The following is a 22,080-nucleotide window of genomic DNA, read 5'->3' as shown; positions in this document are numbered from 1 at the left end:
CTGCTGTGGTGGTGATTCCATGCCCAGTTCAATGACCTACACATTTTCTGTTTTATTGATGTTTTAGTGACATGTTTTCCACATGTATTTTGTTTAGTTATATTTAGTATGTTGTCTCATTTCTTTTATGAAATTATTGATGTTTTTATGTTTTTTAACTTGTCATTTATTTTTTTAATTAGATAATTTACTTTCCAAATATCTTTAATGTTTCCATGATTTTTATACAATGTAATTCTTATTATATCATGATCTAAAAAAAAAAAAGTTTTATGTTTCTTATTTTCTGTAGTTGATTGTGAGATTTTTAGGCTTTAGTATATTGTCAATTTCTATTTAGGTGTTATAATCACTGAAAAATATATACATTCCTTTCTATTCCCATTTAATTTCTCAATAGTCTATGATATTTACATATTCCAAAATTATATTCATTACCTTATCTTCTTTCTTGTATTTTTTTTTTTTTTAGTTAGACTTATCTAGTTCTGTGAAGGGAAATTGCAGTTTTCCACTGGTATAGTTTTATTGTTTGTTTCCTCTGATATCTCATTTAAGTTTTCCTTTATGTAAAAATTGTAGTTATTTTAGTGCCTGCTACTTTTGATAACTCATTTAACTTTTCCTTTATATATTTGAATGTTAATACCATTTGGTGCATATATATTTAATATAGATGTTATTGTGCTTTTTAGCAAAATGCAGATACATATTTTATTTTTTTAATTAGATATATTTTTGCTTTTGCTTTCTCTGAGATCATGATTACTATTCCTGTTTCTTTCCCTTTCTTCTTTAAATTCAGCTGAAGCATAATAAATTTTCTTTCAATCCATCATTATTCCTGTGGGTATATGTGTGCATGTGTGCATTCTTGTTGTTGTCTGATTGTTCCTTCTTGATATTTATTTTTTTTCTTGCTGCTTGCAGTATTTTCTCCTTGATCCTATAATCCTGGAAATTAGCTACAGCATTCTTTGGCGTTTTCATTTTGAAATCTCTTTCAGGAGGAGATTGGTGATTCTTTCAATAACTGGTTCTAGGATATCAGGGCAGTTTTCATTGATAATTTCTTAAAAGATGTTCAGGCTCTTTTTTATTATTATTAATATTATTACTGCAGCTTTCAGATAATCCAATAATTTTTAAATTGTCTCTCCTGGATCTATTGTCCAGGTCATTTTTTTTAAAAAGTGAAATACTTCATATTTAATTGTATTTCTTCACTTATTTACTTGTTTGCCTGATTCTTGACACATCATTGAATAATTCACTTCCATTTGTCCAATTCTTATTTTTATTGAATTATTTTCTTTGATTAGTTTTTTTACTTCTTTTTGCATTTGATTAATTTCAGTATGAAAGTTGTTTTAATGAACTTGCCACCCACACACAATTTCAGCAATTCTATTTTTTAAAGGAGTTGTTGTCTTTTTTCACTTTACCTAATCTACTTTTCTTTTACCATTTCACTAAATTTATTTTAAAGAAGTTTTCTTCAGTATACTTTTTCTATTTTCCAAAGTTTATTTTAAAGAAATATTTTCTTCTATCAATTTCTGTGCTTCCTTTTCCAAGCAGTTAGCTTTCCCCCCAAAAAAAAAAAACTTTCATATTTCTCCTGGTCAGCAATCATTTAATTTCCCCATTTTCTTCTATCTTTCTTTTAAAATATTTTTTAAAAAAAATCTTCCAAAAGAGCTTTTTGAGCTGAAGACTATTGCCATTGAGATTTTACCTGATGTCACTTTTCCTTTGCTGTTCTCTTCTGGCTTTGTGTTTTGATCTTTCCTGTCTCTATTGTAGATCTCTATGGTCAGAGTTTTTATTTTTGGCTTTCTTTTTTAATTTCATCTGAAAATTGACTGTTTATATCCTTTGACCATTTATCAATTGGAGAATTGCATGGATTATTGTAAACTTTATCAGAATCCTTGAATGAAAACTTTTTTTCTAGTTTATTGTTTCCCTTCTAATGTTGTCTGCATTGTATTTGTACAAAAAAACTTTAATTTAATATAATCACAATTATCAATTTTGCATTCAATAATGTACTTAAGTACTTCTTTTGCCACAAATTCCTTACTTCTTCACAGATCTTAGAGGTAAACTGTCCTTTATTTTTCTAATTTGCTTATAATATCACTCTTCATGTCTAAATCATGAACCAATTTCAATCTTATCTTGGGATAGGCTGTTAGATGTGGGTCAATGCCTAGTTTCTGTTATACTAACTTCCAATTTTACCAGCAGTTTTTGTCAGATAGTGAATTATTACCTCAAAAATTGAGGTCTTTTGGTTTGTCAAACACTAGATTATAATAGTCATTGACTATTTTGTCCTGTGAACTTAACCTATTCCACTGCTTGACTACTCTATTTCTTACCAATATTAAATGATTTTGATGACCACTGCTTTACAATACAGTTTTAGGTCTGGTGCAGCTAGGTCACCTTCATTTGCATTTTAAAAATTAATTCTGTTGAAATTTTTGACTTTTTGTTCTTCCAGATGAATTTTGTTATTATTTTTCTAACTTTGTGAAATAATTTCTTGGGAGTTTGATTGGTGTGGCACTGAATAAGTGGATTAGTTTAGATAGGTCAATTTTATTATGTTAGCTTGGCCTACCCATGAGCACTTGATATTTTTCCAAGATATTAGATCAGGCTTAATTTGTGTGCCAAATTGTTTGGTAATTGTTTTCATATAGTTCTTGACTTTGCTTTGGCAGGTAGACTCTCATTTTTTTTATTATCTACAGTTATTTAAAATGGAATTACCCTTTGTATCTCTTGCTGCTAGACTTTGTGGATAATATTAAAAATACTGATGACTTACATGCATTTATTTTGTATCCTGAAGGTTTGCTAAAGTTGTGAATTGTTTCTAGTAGTTTTTTCGTTGATTCTATAGAATTCTCTAAGTATACCATCATATCATTTGCAAAGAATAATAATTTGGTTTCCCCCTTACTTATTCTAATTTCTTTAATCTATTTTTCTTCTATTATTTCCAAAGCTAACATTTCTTATACAATATTGAATAGTAATGGTGATAGTGGGCAACCTTGTATCACCCCTGATCTTACTGGGAATGGTTCTAATTTATTCCCATTTCATGTGATAGTTGCTCACATACTTAAATTTAAAAACAAGTTAGAAGGATTTTGACAAAAACCCAGAAATAATTTGGAAAAAAATTCATTTCTTAGAACATAAATATTATATGAAATATATAAAATAAGATATGGTTTACAATTTAACATGCTTCCTAAGTTGATTTAAATGAGGTTTTATTTGATTTTTAAGTAAAAGAACAATGACCAAAATAACTATTATTATTGTCATCAAAAATATCTTCATTATAAGAAAGAAAAAAAGAAACAGGATCAAGAAACTGTTAGTATTAAAATGGTGATGATAGAGTTCCAGTAAGAGACTCTTTAAAAAGCACAGAGTCAAAGGGGCAGCTAGGTGGCACAGTGAATAGAGCACCAGCCCTGAAGTCAGGAGAACCTCAGCTCAAATATGGTCTCAGGCACTTAATACTTTCTAGCTGTGTGACCCTGGGCAAATCACTTAATCCCAATTGCCTCACCAAAAAAAAAAAAAAAAAAAAAAACAGAGTCAAGGATATGAAGTGTTATCCCTTTCCCGCCTCCCCCCCCCCCCCCAATGTACAACAGAATATAAACGTTATTCAATGGTTCAATATTTCCATATTTTTTCAATATTCTTTCTTATTATGGTTATGAATTATATTCAATAAGCATTTACTAAACCTTTAATACATTTAACCAATGTATTAAACAAAGAAATACTACCAAGAGAAATAAATAGGCAAACAAAAAAGGAATAAGCCTTGCCTCAAGTGAATTTGCATTCCACTGTAGGGCATAATAAGTATACAGTTCATACAAAAATTAGAAAAAGTAAAATATAAAGAAATTTTATCAAAGATTTCTAAAAATTTATGGGAAAAATCATGACTAATGTGTTATTGGAAATAATACTTGAGCTGAAGCATGAATGGAAATAAAGATTTCAAGAGACTTTTAGCATATTCCAAGACACAGAGATAGGATATAAATTGTGTATCAATAATGTTATTTAGTTACTACTAGTTATGCTTGGGATGGGAGAGGAAAGGGATCCTGGAAGAAGAAGAGTGTTATAATAGGGAATCAGTTTGCAAAGATAATTTGATGCCAGAATGTAAAGGAGCTTTAAATGCTAAACAGAATAGTTTGTATTTTATCTCAGAGGCATTTGGGAGCTATTGACATTCTGCTGCTGACAAGCATTAAATGTTATTTAAAACTCAGATTATACTGACAATTTAGACAACTTAGACTACTCCTTATAAATAAAGAAACTGCTGGCATTTAAGGATATAACTCATTGAGAAGATGTGTTACCTTCTCAATGTTACCTACATATGTTACCTACATATATAGGTTATATGTGTTCATATGGGTTGTTAGCCATCATCTGAGACTTCAGCAAGACATAATTTTTTTTTTTTTTTTGTGGAGGAGGGTCTTGTTTTGATATTAGTGATTTCTGACTAATCAGAGTGATAATTGCTGAAGGTTGGGGTAATTTTAAAATTTTAATTTTATTAATTTAATAAATTGTGCAATTTTTAAAAATAAGAAAATAATAAAGTTTTCTGCATGGATTGATTCTTCCTTTCACATGAACTCTTAGAGGCCAATATAGAGTTGTTAAATGGCCTAATTTTAATATTGTTATATCACAAAGAATAGGAAGGGAGACCTGAAAAGAACAAGAGACAAGTAAAGTTTATTGGGGAGCAGTCAGACCACACTTAACATCTATCTATGGTTAGTGGCAATCCAAAACAATGTGAATATGATCAAATATCACTGTGATAATAATCATCAAAAAAATTGGAACATTGTAAGAATTATCAAAATGTGACACAGAAATATGATGTGAGCACATACTCATAGGGAAAATTCTTCAATTTCTTTAAAAAATGCAATCCCTTCATAACACAAAAGTGAAGCATAATAAATTAAGGTTTGTCTATATGTATTACCATCAGAATTTTGAAAAGAAAGGCTTATTAATTAAGAGTAGAGAAGAAATAAGATTATGAAAAGAGGAAAAAAAAAAACCTTTATCTGGCTTGTCTTTTGTCTATTTCCCTTGTCCAACAGGATGTTTTAGAAAAGAAGTTAATACATTAATTCTTTGATTGAATATTGTGTTATTGATTATATGTTGAAGGCAAAACATTGTAGATAGGCCCATTCTGCCTATTCTTGTGGGTTTATGGCAACATATTGATAATGTAACAAGACTTGGTTTCAGTGATATATAGCACTATAGAAATGATCTGATGTTTCCAGGTGGTTGTGTCCTCAAGAGATAATTCTGATTAAATTAATTCATATTAACTATTCCTTTATGGACTAGTGAGTTAGTGCAACCACTAAACAGATGGTATGGTTGAGCTATATAAGGCTTTCTACTTTCTTGAGAACCAAAAAAACATTGATAATGTGATGCACTACTAAATATATTGTTTATTCTACTTAATGTGAAACTGTGAATTCTAGGAATGGGGAATACATTCAAGAAAAGGTCTTTGTCCCAATAAAAGTTGGATAGAAAGTGTCATCTGGAAAACAACTTTGGAGCTTAAATGTCAATCAACATGTTCACTTCTTTTTTTCTGTTTTTTTTTTTTAACTCTCCCTCATGGGTTTTCCTTCCTCTGATTTTTCTTCCTCAATATGATTCACAAAGCAATGTCTGTTAAAACAAATAAATAAATTATTTTAAAATATATTTTTGGCATATGTACAAATAATCTAAGTTGGAGATATTTTCATGAGAAACATAGGGAATTGTTTCTAGGATGATTTCCTTGTATTGTCTATTTATCCACAACTGCATATATCTTATATATTTTTTTATTGATTTAACATTTCTCCCACTTATATTCAAAACAAACAAACAAAAAATTACAGGTTCTCTCCCTTGTCCCCACCCACAATTAACAAACCACATGTGAAATTAGGCAAAACATTTCCATAAAAATCAAGTTGTAAAAGAAAACAGATCACTTAACCTAATGAAAATAAAGACTCTCAAGAAAAGTTAAGTTAATAAGAAAGAGAGAGAGAGTTAAAAAAAAAAAAAAGAGAAAGAATGCTGTGATCTGCATTCAGACAAAAATCAGTTCCTTATCTGGGTATGGATAGAATTTTGCATCATTGACATGGATGATTGTTCTACTGAGAATAATGTCATTTACAACTGGTCGTCTCAGAATATTGTTATAACTTCTTATAAAGTACATTTCACTTTGCTTGAATTCATGGAGGAATTTTCATGTTTGTTGTTGTTGTTGTTTGTTTGCTTCTTTTTCTGAGAGCATTTCCTATAGAACAATAATATTCCTTCACAAAACATACCATAGTTATTGAGCCATTTCCCAATTGACAGAATTCCCCTCAATTCCCTTTTCCCCTGAGAAGATAGCTATTAACTTTTTTTTTCTATTCTCCTTGCCCCATCTTTTGCTATTCATGCTTAGTTGCTGTGTTGTTAGGTCAAAAGATATGCAGGAATGTACAGCCCTTTGGGCACAGATCTTATCATTTGATCATTTATTAATTGGGGCAAAACTCTTATGTATTTATTCATTCATTCATTTATCTATTTGTTTATTTATTTATAAATTTGACTCAGTCCCTTCTATATTTGAGAAATAAGGCTTTATCAGAAAAAGTTGTTTAGACATTTTCTTTTTTTTTTTTATTTTTTACAATTTCCATTGCTACTTGCATTTCCTCCCTTGATTCTCTCTATCCTTTTATTCTTTCCCTCCTCAAACTATTTTGCTACTGACCACTCCCTCCCCCAATGGGCCTCTTTATATCACCCTCTCCCCTTTATCATATCCCATTCCTTCCCTATTTTCCTGCAGGGTAAGATAGATTTCATTACTCTTATTGAGCATGGCTGTTATTTCCTCTTTGAGCCAATTCTGATACAAGATTCACTCACTCACCCCTCCCCTCTCTCTTTCCCCCTTCAATATAAAAACTTTTTTATGGGAGATGATTTTGACCATTCCACTTTTCTTTCCCTTTCTCCCAGTACATTCTTCTCTTATCCCTTAATTTCATCATTAAAAAAAAATGCTATCCTTTCATATTCAATTCATTCACATTTCTTTCTATACTCCTGACTGCCATAATAATGAGAACATTCTAAGAATTACAAGTATCATCCTTCCATGTAGGAATGGACACAGAAAAACTATATTAAGTACCTTATGGTGTCACTTTCCTGATTAAGTCCTTATGATTCTACAGAATTCTATATTTGAAAATCAAATTTTCCCATTCAATTCTGGTCTTTTCATCATGAATGTTTGAAAATTCCCTATTTCATTGAATGAACACCTTTTCCTCTGAAGAATCATACTCAATTTAGCTGGGTAGGCGATTTTTGGTTGTAATCCTAGTTAAATTCCCACTGGAATATCATATTCCAAGCCCTCCAATTCTTTAATATAGAAGCTGCTAAATCTTGTGATATTCTGATTATGATTCAACTCTATTTGAATTGTTTCTTTCTGCATATTTGCAATATTGTGTAATTGATCTGGGAATTCTGATATTGGGCTATTATATTCCAGGAACTTTAATTTTGGGGTATCTTTCAGGAGGTAATTGATGGGTTCTTTGAATTTCTCTTTTACCCTCTGGTTCTTTAGAATATCGGGACAGTTTTCCTTGATAATTTTTTTGAAAAAAAATATGATGTTCAGACTCTTTTTTTGATCATTACTTTCAAGGAGACCAGTAATTTTTAGTTTTGTCTCCTGAATCTTTTTACAATGAAATATCTCAGAGTCGTTTTCATTTTCCTTTTTTGCTTTGTTGCATCTGCTCATAAAGTCATTAGCTTCCATTTTCTCAATTCTATTTTTTAAGAAATTGTTTTCTTCAGTAAGCCTTTGTGTCTCCTTTCCTAAATGGCCAATTTTGCTTTTTAAAGTATTCTTCTCATTAGCTTTTTGTATTACCTTTTGTACCTCTCTCAATTTTTTTACCAGTTTTCCTCTATCTCTCTTGCTTGATTTTCAAAATCCATTTTGAGCTCTTCCATGGCCTGAACCCAATGCTTATTTTTCTTGGAGGCTTTGGATATAGGAGTTTTGACTTAGTTATTATCTTCTGAATGGGTGTTTTAATCTCCCTTGTCACTATAGTCATTTTCAATAGTCAGAAATGTTTTTTTGTTTTGTTTTGTTTTGTTTTGTTTTCTGCTCATTTCCCTAGCCAGTTTATAGGGCTGATTATAACTCTTTGTTAAAGTAGGCCTCTGTTTCCAGAGTGGAGAGTGCAATGTCCCAACTTCAGGGTTGTTGTTTTTTTTTTTTTTTTTTTTTTTCCATCTGCTTCCAGAAATGCCTATAAGAATCTGACCACACGCACTCTTCTCTGCCTGGAATCGTTAGATCTAGGGTGCTAAGTCAACAGAGTCCTACTTTGTAGACACTGGGGCCAGGACTGTGCTGGCATGACCTGTGGCAGGACTGCATGTTGTACTCCTACTCCCATTGCCACAGACCTTCCCTGCTGACCTTCTGTTTTGTTTGTCCTTTTTCAGTTCTAGATGCAGGGAATGGAATCTCAGTCTTGGGTGCTCCAGGCATGGTGACTTTGGAGCCCTGATTTCATAATAAATTTTAGAATAGGTAAAACACTTGAGCAACAATGGTGACAGGTGGTCAGTCCAGGGAAACTTTGGGCTTGAAATTTGATGAGAATATTGCTATTTAGGAACTAAGTTCAACCTAATTTTAATTTCTTCAAAATGGGAGAGGGAAGGGTTGTGTTGGGGGAATTGTTTCCTGAGTGGGTTAGAAAAAATGGTGGTTTATTTGTATCTTTTTTATTCTTTATTTTATTCTGAACTTAAGAAATAAAACAAGAATTTCTGTAATAAAGTGAAATACAAAAAGAGAATTGTAATTGAAATTACAGATCCATTATTTAAAATTTGCTTTTTTTAATTCAAAAATATAACAGTTATCAAATAACTTTCTTTTTCCCCCGCCTCCCTAACATTTATGAGGATATTACTAGACACAAATCTGTGTGTATACAGAAGTGTGTACATACATGCATATATGCAAATACATATACATTCATGTCGATTTTTTTTTCTGGATTCACACAGCATCTCCCTTCATAAAATCTTTGTAGTTAATTTAGGTATTTATAAAATCCAGAATTGTAGAGTTTCTGAAGATCTTTCTTTATCCTAATACATTGCTTTCTCTCCCCTTAATTCCATTTTATTTTTCTCAGAGGCTTTAGAAATGGGAGCTTTGACTTTGTTTTTTTTTTCTGAGTGTGTATGTTTGATCTTCTTTGTCACCACAGTGACATCCTCATCCTACTGACAAAACTTTTCTACCAACCTTCCAAGTCATTGTTGGTGTCTCTGGACTGAGAATTCTAGAAATTATCAGTACTGTGGCTGAGTCTGAGATCTTGCTTTTTAGTGTTGGTATTGGGCTGCAGTGGTGCAACTTGCACCCTTATACTTTAACTGCATACTGGCTCCTATCCAAGTGCCTCATACCTTTACTGGTGACCTTCTAAGTTGTCTTTAGCTGGAAAATGTTCTTCTCCACCTTTTGGTGTGTTCTGAAGCTTTAGAGCCATTCTTTAAAGGAATTTGGAACTTTTCTAGAGGGAGAAGTAAGAAGAGTTCTTGCCTTTACTCCACCATGCTGGTTCCACCTCATCTCCATAATTTTCTAAAATTGTTGAGCTCAGCACTTCTTCTAACAGTGATATTCTATCATGACCATATACCACAACTTGTTTAACTGTTTCCCTATTAATATATGTCCCCACAATTTCCCCCTTTTTGTTATCACAAAGAAACTTCTATAAATATTTTAGAACATGTAGGTTCTTTTCCATCTCCCTTATATCTTTGGAAACAGACTTAATAGTGGTGTTACTGGGTCAAAAGATATATGCAGTTTAATAAGTTTTTCAGCAGATTTCCAAGTCTGTCTCCAAAATGGTTGGATGAGTTTACAGATCCATTAATAATAAATTAAGGTTCTCATTTTCCACATCCCTTCAACATTTGTCACTTTTCCTTTCTATCATTTTGGCTACTCTGATAGATTTAATATGATATCTCAATTTTTAAACATTTTTGTTTCTGTAATAAATAATGATTTAGAGCATGTTTTTTATATGGCTTTAAATTGTTTTGACTTCTTTGGAAAGTTGTTTATTCATATTATTTGATCATTTATCAATTGCAGAATGATGTATATTACTATAGATTTGTTAAAATTCTTTTATATTTTTGAAATATGAGACCTTGATTTTGAAATTTTCAATAACTTCCCTCCAGATTTCTGCTTTTGTTGTGATCTTGTCTTGATTTGTTTTATTTGTACAAAAACTTTCTAATTTAATGCAATTAAAATTACTCATTTAACATCTCACAACACATTCTATCACGTTTGTTCATAAATTGTTCATCTATTCATGTTTTATGTGTTATATATTCCATGTCCTTCAAATTTTCTCATAATATTTCCCTTTACATCTGTGACATGCATCCATTTTGACTTTATCTTCATAAATGCCAATCTCATATTCAACTTTCTCCAGGATCTTACATGTCATATTTTCTAATATATTCTGTTTTTTTTTTCCTAACACATACCTGAAAGTCTGTTAATTTATTGCTTTCTTTTTTTCTTTTGGTGTAAGATTATACTTAATTTTGTTTCATAAGTTATTTTTGGCTGCAATCCCAGTTCTTTTGCTCATCGACATATACCATTTTAAGATTTCTGATCTTTTAGTGTAGTAGCTGCTGGGTCTTCTAATTATGTAATTCTACTTGTATAATTCTAATTGTGGGTCCATGGTTTTGGAATCCATTTTTTGTTGTTTCTATTATTGTGATGTTTTTGTTTTGTTTTGTTGTTTCTTGTATGTTTTATTGTTCACTATATTTTCTCCTTAACCCAGGTTTTGAAATTTGGCTATGACAGTGTAAATTATAAAATATTTCACATTGACTTCTATTTTTGTATTCTTTTTTATTTTGTTTTATTATTTCTTGTTAACTTAGAGAATCATTTGCTTCCCGTTGATCAATAATTCTAGCTTTCAAGGAATTGTTTTCTTCCTTAAGATTCTGGATCTCTTTGTTTAGTTTGTTGACTTTTTTTCTCAAAAATTTTTCTTGTTTTTCTTGGATTATTCTTTTTTCTTCTATTTTCCCCCTCATTTACTCTTTTTTTTTTTCATTTTAAAAGTCTTTTTTCTAAAGTTCTTCTAAGAATTTTGGGGGGGACTTTCTACTTTTTTTCTTAGTTTTCTAAAAAAATAGTTTTCTAGTTTTTTTGTTTTTTGTTTTTTTTTGGTGGGGGGGGGATTCTAGTGGCTATAATATTCAATTCTTCTGTCCTAGAAACAAAAGCAAAAAGTTAGCTCTCATTTAAGTGCAGTGTTGCCACCTTCCTGCTTCTGTATTCTCTAGGTATGGGATAGTTCCTTCTAGCCTTCAGTCACAACAAGGATTGAATCTCAGCAGCATAGCTAAGCCTGGTATCCCTCAGTCACAGAACATCCTTCAATCTTCTCTTGCTTAACTGTCTGACATCCACCTCCACTATTTAAGAGGCTGAGGTTGAAGCTACCTCCCTATCTAGTTGTTCCTAGGATTTGTTTGCTGTTTCAGCAGAGATAGCTTAAAAGTATTTACACTTCAACCAGGATGGTATCTCCATTCCTGACTTCTTTCCTTGGATCTCCTCCAGTTGCTCCAAAAGAATTCTTGCCCCAACCTTTGTGTATTTTTGTCATGTTATATTCACCATGAGATGCTGTGTGTGTGTGTGTGTGTGTGTGTGTGTGTGCACATGCGCATGCATGTGTGGAAATCTGGAGAGCTTGGAATTTTCTGAACTACTTCATTATCTTTGCTTATATTTTTCTTCATCTTTAAAGTTGACATTTCCTTGCCAAAAGCTAATTTGACTGATAAATCAAAGAGAAATCGGGTTGGATCTCTGAAATTGAGAAAAAAAAATAAGTGTGATCTGCTTTTGTGTATATTTGTGGCTGGGGAAAGGGAAGGAAGTGGCAAAGAGGACTCCCTCAATCTCCTAAGAGTACCATGAAATCCTGTGGGAGAAATAGAAATGCAGCAAATCTTATCTGCAGAAGAGTGCCAGAGAATCACTGTGACAACTTCCCTTTCTTCTAGTTTAATTTGCCCATTCAGTACCAGGAATAGCTTAGATAGAGATAGAGATAGAGGGATAGATATGTGTGTATATTTATCCATATTTATTTGCCTATTGTCTATCATAGATCTATACATAAACATGTATGTATATGTATGTAATATACATAAATGTATTTGCATGCATATATGTGTACACATCCTATACATATGTATACATCTTTAGTATATAAAAGTATGTATATAGAATATATAATTAGTTATATATATTATATATGCATATATTATCATATCTATAATCTATATTTAAGAGGTTACTATGCTCAATGGACTTAACAATTAAGTTGATTACCAAAAAATGTATACTACTGAGGAAGAAAGAAGAGGAATAGAAAATTATACAATTATTGCATGACTAGGAAATTAGGCTGTGTATATGTGTGTGTGAAAATGAATATAAATGATCTATAATAGCAGGTAAGTATGTTCATTTAGAAGTGCAGTAGGAAAAAAGCATACAAAAGAACTTTAGTCTTATTGACTGGAATAGATTTCAGATTTCCCCACAAAATATCAACAAACAGAAATGTATACTTAATAGGAAAAAAAAAAAAAAACAAAGGCAATTTTTAAAATCCTTCAGTTTGAGGTTAAAATAGAAACTTAAAGCAAATTCAGTTATTAGTAAAATAAATAACTTATTTTAATTCTCTGTCAGATGAAGTGTTTTTAAAATGTTCCATACAATTAACAGAGTTGTCACTTTGCTCGTGATTGGAAATGTTTTCTTTGTTGCAAATTAAGTAACCCATAACTGTAATATTCCACTCTATTGATCTATGCTAGAGGTAAATTGTGTGAGAGGTAATATGCTCCAGTGGAAATAGAATTGGATATAGAATCAGAGAGCCATTATTTGAATTATGGCTTTGCTCCCTGCATCATATTGTTTGTTTATTGTCAAGAATGATTAGAATGGCCACATATCTACCCCTTTAATACTTTCAAGACCACTTTAATATGTGAAGTAAATAGTCATAGGCAGTCAATAAACACTTATTAAGCACCTACTATGTGTTAGACACTATACTAAGCATTAGGGATACGATTTTTTTAAAATAATACCTGCCCTTAAGGCACTAAAGTCTGTAAAAATCAAAACAAAAGAAGCTAAAACATTTGAAATATGAAGAGGTATTTGATCATTGATCAAGCATAGCAACCAACAGAAAATGAAGAATTTATGTGTAAAATTTTCATCCCTCATGAAGGAAAGCTTTAGGAGGAATTTATTGATCTACTCTTCAGCCATCCAATCAGAGGAAAGAAGCAGCTAAAAGTATTGAGAAAGCATTGTGCAAAAAAGCTGGATCAATTTTAATAATAAAGAGATTTTAAGTGATGAGTTTATCCTTGGAGGAAGCATGATGTGCATGGAGTTGATACCAAGCAAAAGAGTTGTTACAGCTAATACTATTGGAATTGTTAATATTCTACAAACTAAGAAAATGAGGATCAGATAAATTAAATGATATATGCCATTTTTTTTCTGCACACTATGTAATATAGTTATATTAGTCTACATACAGTTCCTCTTACATGACAACTGTGCTTTTCTTTTCTCTTTAGACTGGCTGCCTTCCATTCCTGGCATGCTTCCTGCTATACTTTCCTTTTTTAATTTTTTTAAAGTATTTTATTTTTCAAAACATTTGTGTAGACAATTCTTCAAGATTAGCCCTTGCAAAACCTTGTGTTTCAACCCCCCCTTTCCCCCATACCCTCTCCTAGATGGCAAGTAGTTCAACATATGTTAAACATGGTAGAAATTTATGGTAAATTCAATGTATGCATACATATTTATATAATTACCATGCTACAAAGAAAAAAAAAAGAGAAGCAAAATAAAATGCAAGCAAACAATAAGAAAAAAAGAGTGAAAATGCTATGTTGTGAACCACACTCAGGTCCCATAGTCCTCATTCTGGGTGTAGATGGCTCTCTTTATCACTGAACAATAGGACCTAATTGAATCATTTAATTGTTGAGGAGAATCATCAGAATGGATCATCGTATAGTCTTGTTGCTATATATAATGATCTCCTAGTTCTGCTCATTTCACTCAGCATCAGTTCATGTAAATCTCTCCAGGACTCTCTGAAATCATCCTGCTGGTCATTTCTTACAGAACAATAATATTCCATAACATTCATATACCATAATTTATTCAGCCATTCTCCAATTGATGGACATCCACTCATTTTCCAGTTTCTTGCCACTACAAAAAGGACTGCCACAAATATTTTTTGCACATGTGAGTCTCTTTCCTTCCTTTAAGATCTCTTTGGGATATAAGCTCAGTAAAAATACTGCTGGCTCAAAAGATATGCATAGTTTGATAACTTTTTGAGCATAGTTCCAAATTACTTTCCAGAATAGTTGGATCCATTCACAGTCCCACCAACAATGTATCAGTGTACCAGTTTTCCCACATCCCCTCCAAAATTCATTATCTTTTCTTGTCATTTTAGCCAATCTGAGAGGTGTGTAGTGGTATCTCAGAGTTGTCTTAATTTTCATTACCCCTATCAATAATGGTTTAATAAAACTTCTTCTTTTCTTTTTCTTTTATTATTGATTGATTGATTGATTTAACTTTGCTGAGGCAATTGAGATTAAGTGACTTGCCCAAGATCACACAGCTAGAAAATGTTAAGTGTCTGAGGCCAGATTTGAACTTAGGTCTTCCATGCTTCAGGGTTGGTGCTCTATTCACTGTGCTACCTATCTAATTGTCCATCACCTCCACCCCCACCTTCACCCCTCCCCTTGGTGGACTTTCTAAAAATACTTCTTTGTATTCCTTAAAGTCTCAGCTTGTTGTGATCTAGTTCAGATGGATCTGAATCGGTCCCTGTTCAGGCGCCAAAATGTGGTGAGCTTTTTCTTCTCAAAAAGCAGCCAGGTGATAAAAGTTCAGATCTTTTATTATCTCCAATATAGCCCGGTTAGCTTAGAGGCCTATCTCTCTGCTTGGTTCCAAGAGCTCCCTCTGAATGTCGCCAAATCCAAAGGTCTGGTCCTTCAGCCTCTGCCTCTGCTTTCTTCTGCCTCCAACCAGCACAGAGATGGAATGAATCTCTGAAATCTTGACTTGTAGCTTCTTCACTCTGAAGAACTTCTTTGACTGGCCCACTGAAGCTCTATTTATGCTCAAGAGAGGGATTGTGGGTTTTCTCCCATAGTGCTCTCTGGCCCAAAGAGCTTCAAGGGAGGTGTGAACTCATTGAACTCCAATGAGTAAAGGTGTGAACACAAGCCTTGTATTAATTAGTTCTACTTAGTACCTTGTTTCAGGTTCTTCCCAAAACATCTTCTTGTAATATTAGATCAACTCTAATTAGTTAGCAGTTAGTAAGGATTCCAACATCAGCTCAAAGATTTTCTTCTACAGGAAGCCATTCTTCATTCCTCCAACTGCTATCACATTCTTCTTTCATATTACTTTCCATATTTTTTATATACAGGTAACTTTTCTAAACTTAAGTTTCATAGATTCTGCTGCACCCATTATAATACAAGTTTCTTGAAGGTAGGAAATTGTTTTTCCTCCTATTTTTCTATCCTCATTGCTTAGAATATTACTAACATATAACTAACTTGTAATATCAACTATTACAAGAAATGTGTAAATTTGGGCTTTATTAAAATTCAGAAATCTACTGACAACAAAAAGCTGCCCAGATCTTTAGGCAGAATAATATAGACATGAGTGATTCCACATTTATATAGATAATATTCTCAATATTTATTTCTATGTGGCAGAAAACTTCTAGGTTTCTTTCTTTCTTTTTTTTTTTTTTTTGTAAGTTTGTTTTTAATACACATTACTTTAAGAATCATGTTGGGAGAGAAAAATTATAGAAAAAGGGGAAAAAAAAAAACAATGGGAGAGCTTAAAAAAACAGGGAAAAAAAGTGAACATAGCATGTATTAATTTACATTCCATCTCTTTAGGTCTTTTTCTGGATGCAGATGGAATTTTCTGTCCAAAGTCTGTTGGGTTTGCTTTGCATCACTGAGACACTGAGAAGACCCAAGTCTTTCATAATTGATCATCACACATTCTTGCTATTACTGTGTACAATGTATTCCTGGTTCTGCTTGTTTTGCTCATTTTCAGTTCATGTCAATCCAGATCTTTCTAAAACCATCTAGTTCATTTTTTTTTTTTTTTTATGAAACAGCAATATTCCATTACCTTCATATACCACCACTTTTCAGCCATTTTCCAAAGAATGGGCATCTATTAATTTTCCAATTCTTGGCTACCACAAAAAGAGCTGCTGCATATATTTTTGCACTTGTGGATCCTTTTCTCTCCTTTATGATTTTTTTGGGATACAGATGCAGTAATGGCACTATTGTGTCAAAAAATATGCACAGTTTTATAGTCCTTTGAGCATAGTTCCAGATTGCTCTACAGAATTGTTGGATCATTTCACAACTGTACCAACAATACATTAGTGTCCCAGTTTGTCAATATCTCTTCCAATATTTATCACTATCTATTCCTCTCATCTTAGCCAATCAGAGAGGTGTGAGGTAGAAACTCAGAGTTGCTTTACTTTGCATTTCTCTAATAAATAGTGATTTAGACTATTGTCTTTCATATAATTATAAATAACTTTAGTTTGGGCATCTAAAAATTGTCTGTTCATATTTTTGACCATTTATCAATTGGGGAATGACATGTATTCTCATAAATTTTACACAGTTCTTTATGTATTTTAGAAATGAGAAATTTATCAGACATACTGGCTATAAAGATTTCCCCCATCTTTATACCTCCCTTTTAATCTTGTTTGTGTTGGTTTTGTTTGTTGAAACAAAAACTTTTAACTTTAATGTCATCAAAATTGTCAATTGTGCCGTTCACAATGTTCTCTAGTTGTTCTTTGGTTTTAAATCCCTCGCTTCTCCAAAAATTGGATAGGTAAATTATCCCTTATTCTCCTAATTTGTTTATGGCATCCTCCTTTGTGCCAAATCATGTACCCATTTTGACCTTCTTTTGGTATGTAGTGTGAGATGCAGGTCTATGCCAATTTTCTGACATTATTTTCCTGTTATCCCAGCAAATTTTGTCAAATAGTGAGTTCTAATTGCAGAAGCAGGAGTTTGGGAATTTAACAAATACTACATTGCTGTAGACCTAGGTTATTGTCATGTGTATCTAATCTATTTCAATGATCCACTACTCTATTTCTTAACCAGTACCAAATGGTTTTGATCACTGCTTCTTTATATTATAGTTTTAGGTTTGGTCTTGCTAGGTTACCATCCTTTGATTTTTTTTTTCATTAATTCCCTTGATATTCTTGACTTTTTATTCTTTCAGATGAATTTTGTTATTATTTTTCTAGTTCTGTAAAATAAAATTTTGCCAGTTTGATTGGTATGTCCTGAACAAGTAGACCAATTTAGGCAAAATAGTCATTTTTATTATATTAGCTCAGCTTACATGAGTAATTGCCATTTTCCAATTGTTTGGATCTGACTTTATTTGTGTGAGAAGCGTTTTATAATTATGTTTATATAGTTCTTCAGTTTGTCTTGGCAGGTAGAACCCCAAGTATTTTATTTTCTCTACAGTAATTTTAAATGGAATTTCTTTCTATCTCTAGCTTATGGGCTTTGTCTTTAATATATAGAAATGCTGATGATTTGTATGGATTTATTTTATATCCTAAAACTTTACTAAAGGTGTGAATTGTGTCCAGCTGGGTTTTGGATGATTTTGTAGGATTCTCTAAGTATATCATAATATCACAAGCAAAGAGGGATAGTTTTATTTCCTCATTGCCTATTCTAATTCTTTTATTCATTTTTTTTTTCTTTTCTTATTGCTAGAGTCTACATTTCTAGAGCAATGTTGAATAATAATGGTGATAATGGGCATGCTTGTTTCACCCCTGACATTATGTCCAGCTTCTCTCCACTACAAATAATGCATGCTGTAGTTTTTAGAGATATTATTTATCATTTTAAGAAAGCTCCCTTTATCCCTATGCTCTCTTGTATTTTTAATAGGAATATGAGCTATATTTTTGCAAAATCTTTTTCTGCATCTATTGAGATTATCATATGATTTCTGTGGGTTTTGATATTGATACGGTCTATTATGATAATAGTTTTCCTGATAATGAACCCTGCATTCCAGATATAAATTCCACTTGTTTTTGGTGTAATATTCTACTGATAAATTATTGTACTCTCTTTGCTTATATTATATTTAAGATTTTTGCATCAACATTCATTAGGGAGATTGGTCTGTAATTTTCTTTCTCTGTTTTGGCCATTCCTCATTTACTTAGCAGGGCAAAATTTGTTTCATAAGAAGAATTTGGCAGAACTCCTTTATTACCTATTTTTGCAAATTGTTTACATACTATTGGAATTAATTATTCTTTAAATGTTTGGCAGAATTCACTTGTGAATTCATTTAGCCTGGAAATTTTTTTTTTCTTAGGGAGTTCATTCATTTGTTCAATTTCTTTTTCTAAAATGGCATTAGTTAAATAATTTATTTCCTTTCCTGTTAATGTGGGCAATTTATATTTTTGTAATATTCATCCATTTCAGTTAGATTATCAGACTTGCTGTCATCAAATTGAGCAAAATAGCTCCTAATAATTCCTTTAATTTCTGTTTCATGGGTGGTGAATTCACCTCTTTCATTTTTGATGCTGGAGATTTTATTATTTCTTTATTTTTTCTTATCCAATTAATGAAAAAAATATCTATTTTTTCCCATAAAAGCAACTCTTAGTTTTGTTAATATTAGTTCAGTAGTTTTCTTAGTCTCTACTTTATTAATCTCTCCTTTGAGTTTCAAAATTTCTAATTTAGAATGTAATTTTTTTTCCAGTTACATGCCGAAGCCTAATTCATTGATCTCCTTTTTCTCCATTTTATTTATATAGTTATTTAGAGATATAAAATTTCGTGTAAGGAATACTTTGGCTGCATCCCACAGGTTTTGATATGTTGTGTTGTTATTGCCATTTTCTTGGATGACATTATGGATTTTTTTCTGTGATTTGTTGTTTAATCCACTCATTTTTTATATTTAGATCATTTAATTTCTAATTGGTTTTTACTCTCTTTCCTGCTCCTTTATTGAATGTAGTTTTTATTGCATTGTGGTCTGAAAAAGAAATATTTAGTTTGTCTGCCTTTATACATTTGATTATGAGGTTTTTATGCTCTAATACATGCTCAATTTTTGTGTAGGTGTACTGTCAAGAAAAAAGCTGTATTCCTTTCTGTAACTATTTAATTTTTTTACACAGGTCAATAACTAGGTTTTCTAGGATCCTGTTAACCTCCCTAGTTTCTTTCTTGTTTATTTTATGGTTAGATTTATTTTATTGTGAGAGGAGAAGGTTAAGTTTCTCCACTAGAATAATTTTCCTATCTCTCTCTGTAATGGGCTTAAAAACTTCTCTAGGTATTTGCCTGCTCTATCACTTGGTGCATACCCATTTAGTATCATTACTAGTTCATGATTTTTTATGCCATTCATCTAGATGTACTTTTTAATAATATTTTTAATAAGAATTATTTTTACTTTTACTTTATCTAAGATCAGAATGGCTACCCCTGCTTTTTTTTTTTTTTTTTAACTTCAGCTGAACCATAATAAATTCTATTCTGGCCTTTTATCTTTACTCTCTATATGTGTCTCTCTGTGTCAAATGTGTTCCTTGTAAATAACATATTGTAGGATTCTTTTTTTTTTTTAACCCACTCTATTTGCTTCTGTTTTATGTGAGAATTCATCCCATTCACATTAACATTAATTAAGATTACCAGGTCTGTATTTCCCTCCATGTTATTTTCTCCAGGTATATATCTTTATTCTCTCTTTCCACCCTGTCCTTAGTTGTTTTTTATTTTACCCACCCCACCCACAACCTTATCTCATATTACTCCTCCTCCCTTCTCTTAGTAGTGTTTTTTAAACACTACCTTATCTTCTAGCAGTCTTTTCCCCATTTCCTTACCTTTTTTTTTTCTTAGTGTTTCTGCCCTCCCTTCTTTTCCTCTTTCTCCATCTAGCTCTTTATAGGATTAAATAAATTTCTAAATATAACTGAATATTTGAGTCATTCTCTCTTAGAGTCAAAACTGATGAAATCTTGCTTCAGACAATGCTCATCCCTCTCCCTTTTTTCCCCCTCCATTGCAATAGATCTTTTCAGTCTCTTGGTATGAACTAATTGCCCCATTATACTTTCCCTTTTCTCTTTTTTTTTTTCCAGTACAGACCTTTTCCCACCCCTTAATGTTTTTGTCTTTGATATTATCACATCAGAATCCATTCACAACACTCTCAGTCCACATGATACTCTCTTTGTCCATCCCAGTGACAGATACAGTTTTTAAGAATTATATATATATATAGTTTCTCCATTTAAAGATGTAACCACTTTAACCTTTAAATATATGTTTCCTGTTTGTCTTTCTGTTTCTCTTTAGTCCTGTGTATGTAGATTGAATTTTCTGTTTAGTTCTGTTTTTTTTTTTTTCAATAGAAATTATTGAAAGTCTCTTCATTGAAACTCCACCTCCTCCCCTGAAAGAAAATGCTGAGTCTCCTTGGGTGGTTAATTCTTGATTGAAACCCCAGGTTCTTTGCCTTTTAGAATATGGTATTCCAGGCCCTCCAATCTTTTATTGTACAAGCTGTCAGATCCTGGATAATCTTGACTGTTGCTCGTTGATATTTGAATAATTTCTATCTGGTAGGTAGTTGTATTATTTCCTTGATATTGTAGTTTTGTAGTTTTGCGACAATGTTCTTTATGGTTTTCCTTGTGTGATCTCTTTCCAGAGGTGATTGTTGGATTATTTCAAAGAGTATTTTCTCCTCTGTTTCTAGAATATTGGGGCAATTTTGCTTAATATTCTCTTATAGAATGCTATCCGGGCTTTTTTTTTTTTTTTTGGTCATGGCCTTCAAACTTGGACAATAATTTTTTAAATTATCTTATTGGGATATATTTTCTAGGTCAGCTGTTTTGGCAATAAGGTATTTCACATTTTCTTCCATTTTTTCACTCTTTTTAGTTTGATTGCTTCTTGTTGTCTCACAAAGTCATTAGCTTCCATTTGCCCTGTTCTAATTTTTAACATGTGATTTTCTTCAGTTAGCCTTTGTATTTCTATTTCCATTTGGCTTATTCTACTAAAGAGTTGTTTTCTTCAGACAATATTTTCCTTCCTTCCAAACTGTTGATTCTCTCATGGATATGTCTCATTTCTTTCCTCATTTTTTCTTCTACCTCTCTTTGTTGCCTTTTGAAGTCTTTTGGGAGCATTTCCAAGACTCTTTTTTGGGCTTCAGACCATATAGCTCACTCTTTGAGAATTTTTCTATGGACATCCTGTCCTAGTCTGAATTTGTGTTTTGGTCTGCCCTGTCACCATATTAGCTTTGTATGCTCTGGGGTCTTTTTTGTTTCTTGCTCCTTTTCTTTTCTTTTGATATTTGCTTTTTTTTTTTTTTTAACTTTTATGATGCAACTCTGTTCCTGGGCAAAAGAAGGTGATGCCCTAAGCTTTCTGTGTACCTCTAAGCCTTTGAGCACAGGGGCCCCGTTGTGTTTGTAGGGGATAGCTTTGTCTGCCCTGTTCAGGGAACAGTTTGGTTTCTCAGAGTTTGCTTTCCCATCAGGACTGGAAGATGCCCCCATGAGGTACTCTTCTCCTAAGCCAGCACTGGCA

This window comes from Antechinus flavipes, chromosome 6 (genome assembly GCF_016432865.1).
Source record: "Antechinus flavipes isolate AdamAnt ecotype Samford, QLD, Australia chromosome 6, AdamAnt_v2, whole genome shotgun sequence".
NCBI lineage: Eukaryota > Metazoa > Chordata > Mammalia > Dasyuromorphia > Dasyuridae > Antechinus > Antechinus flavipes.
Note: the sequence above shows the minus strand (reverse complement) of the source record.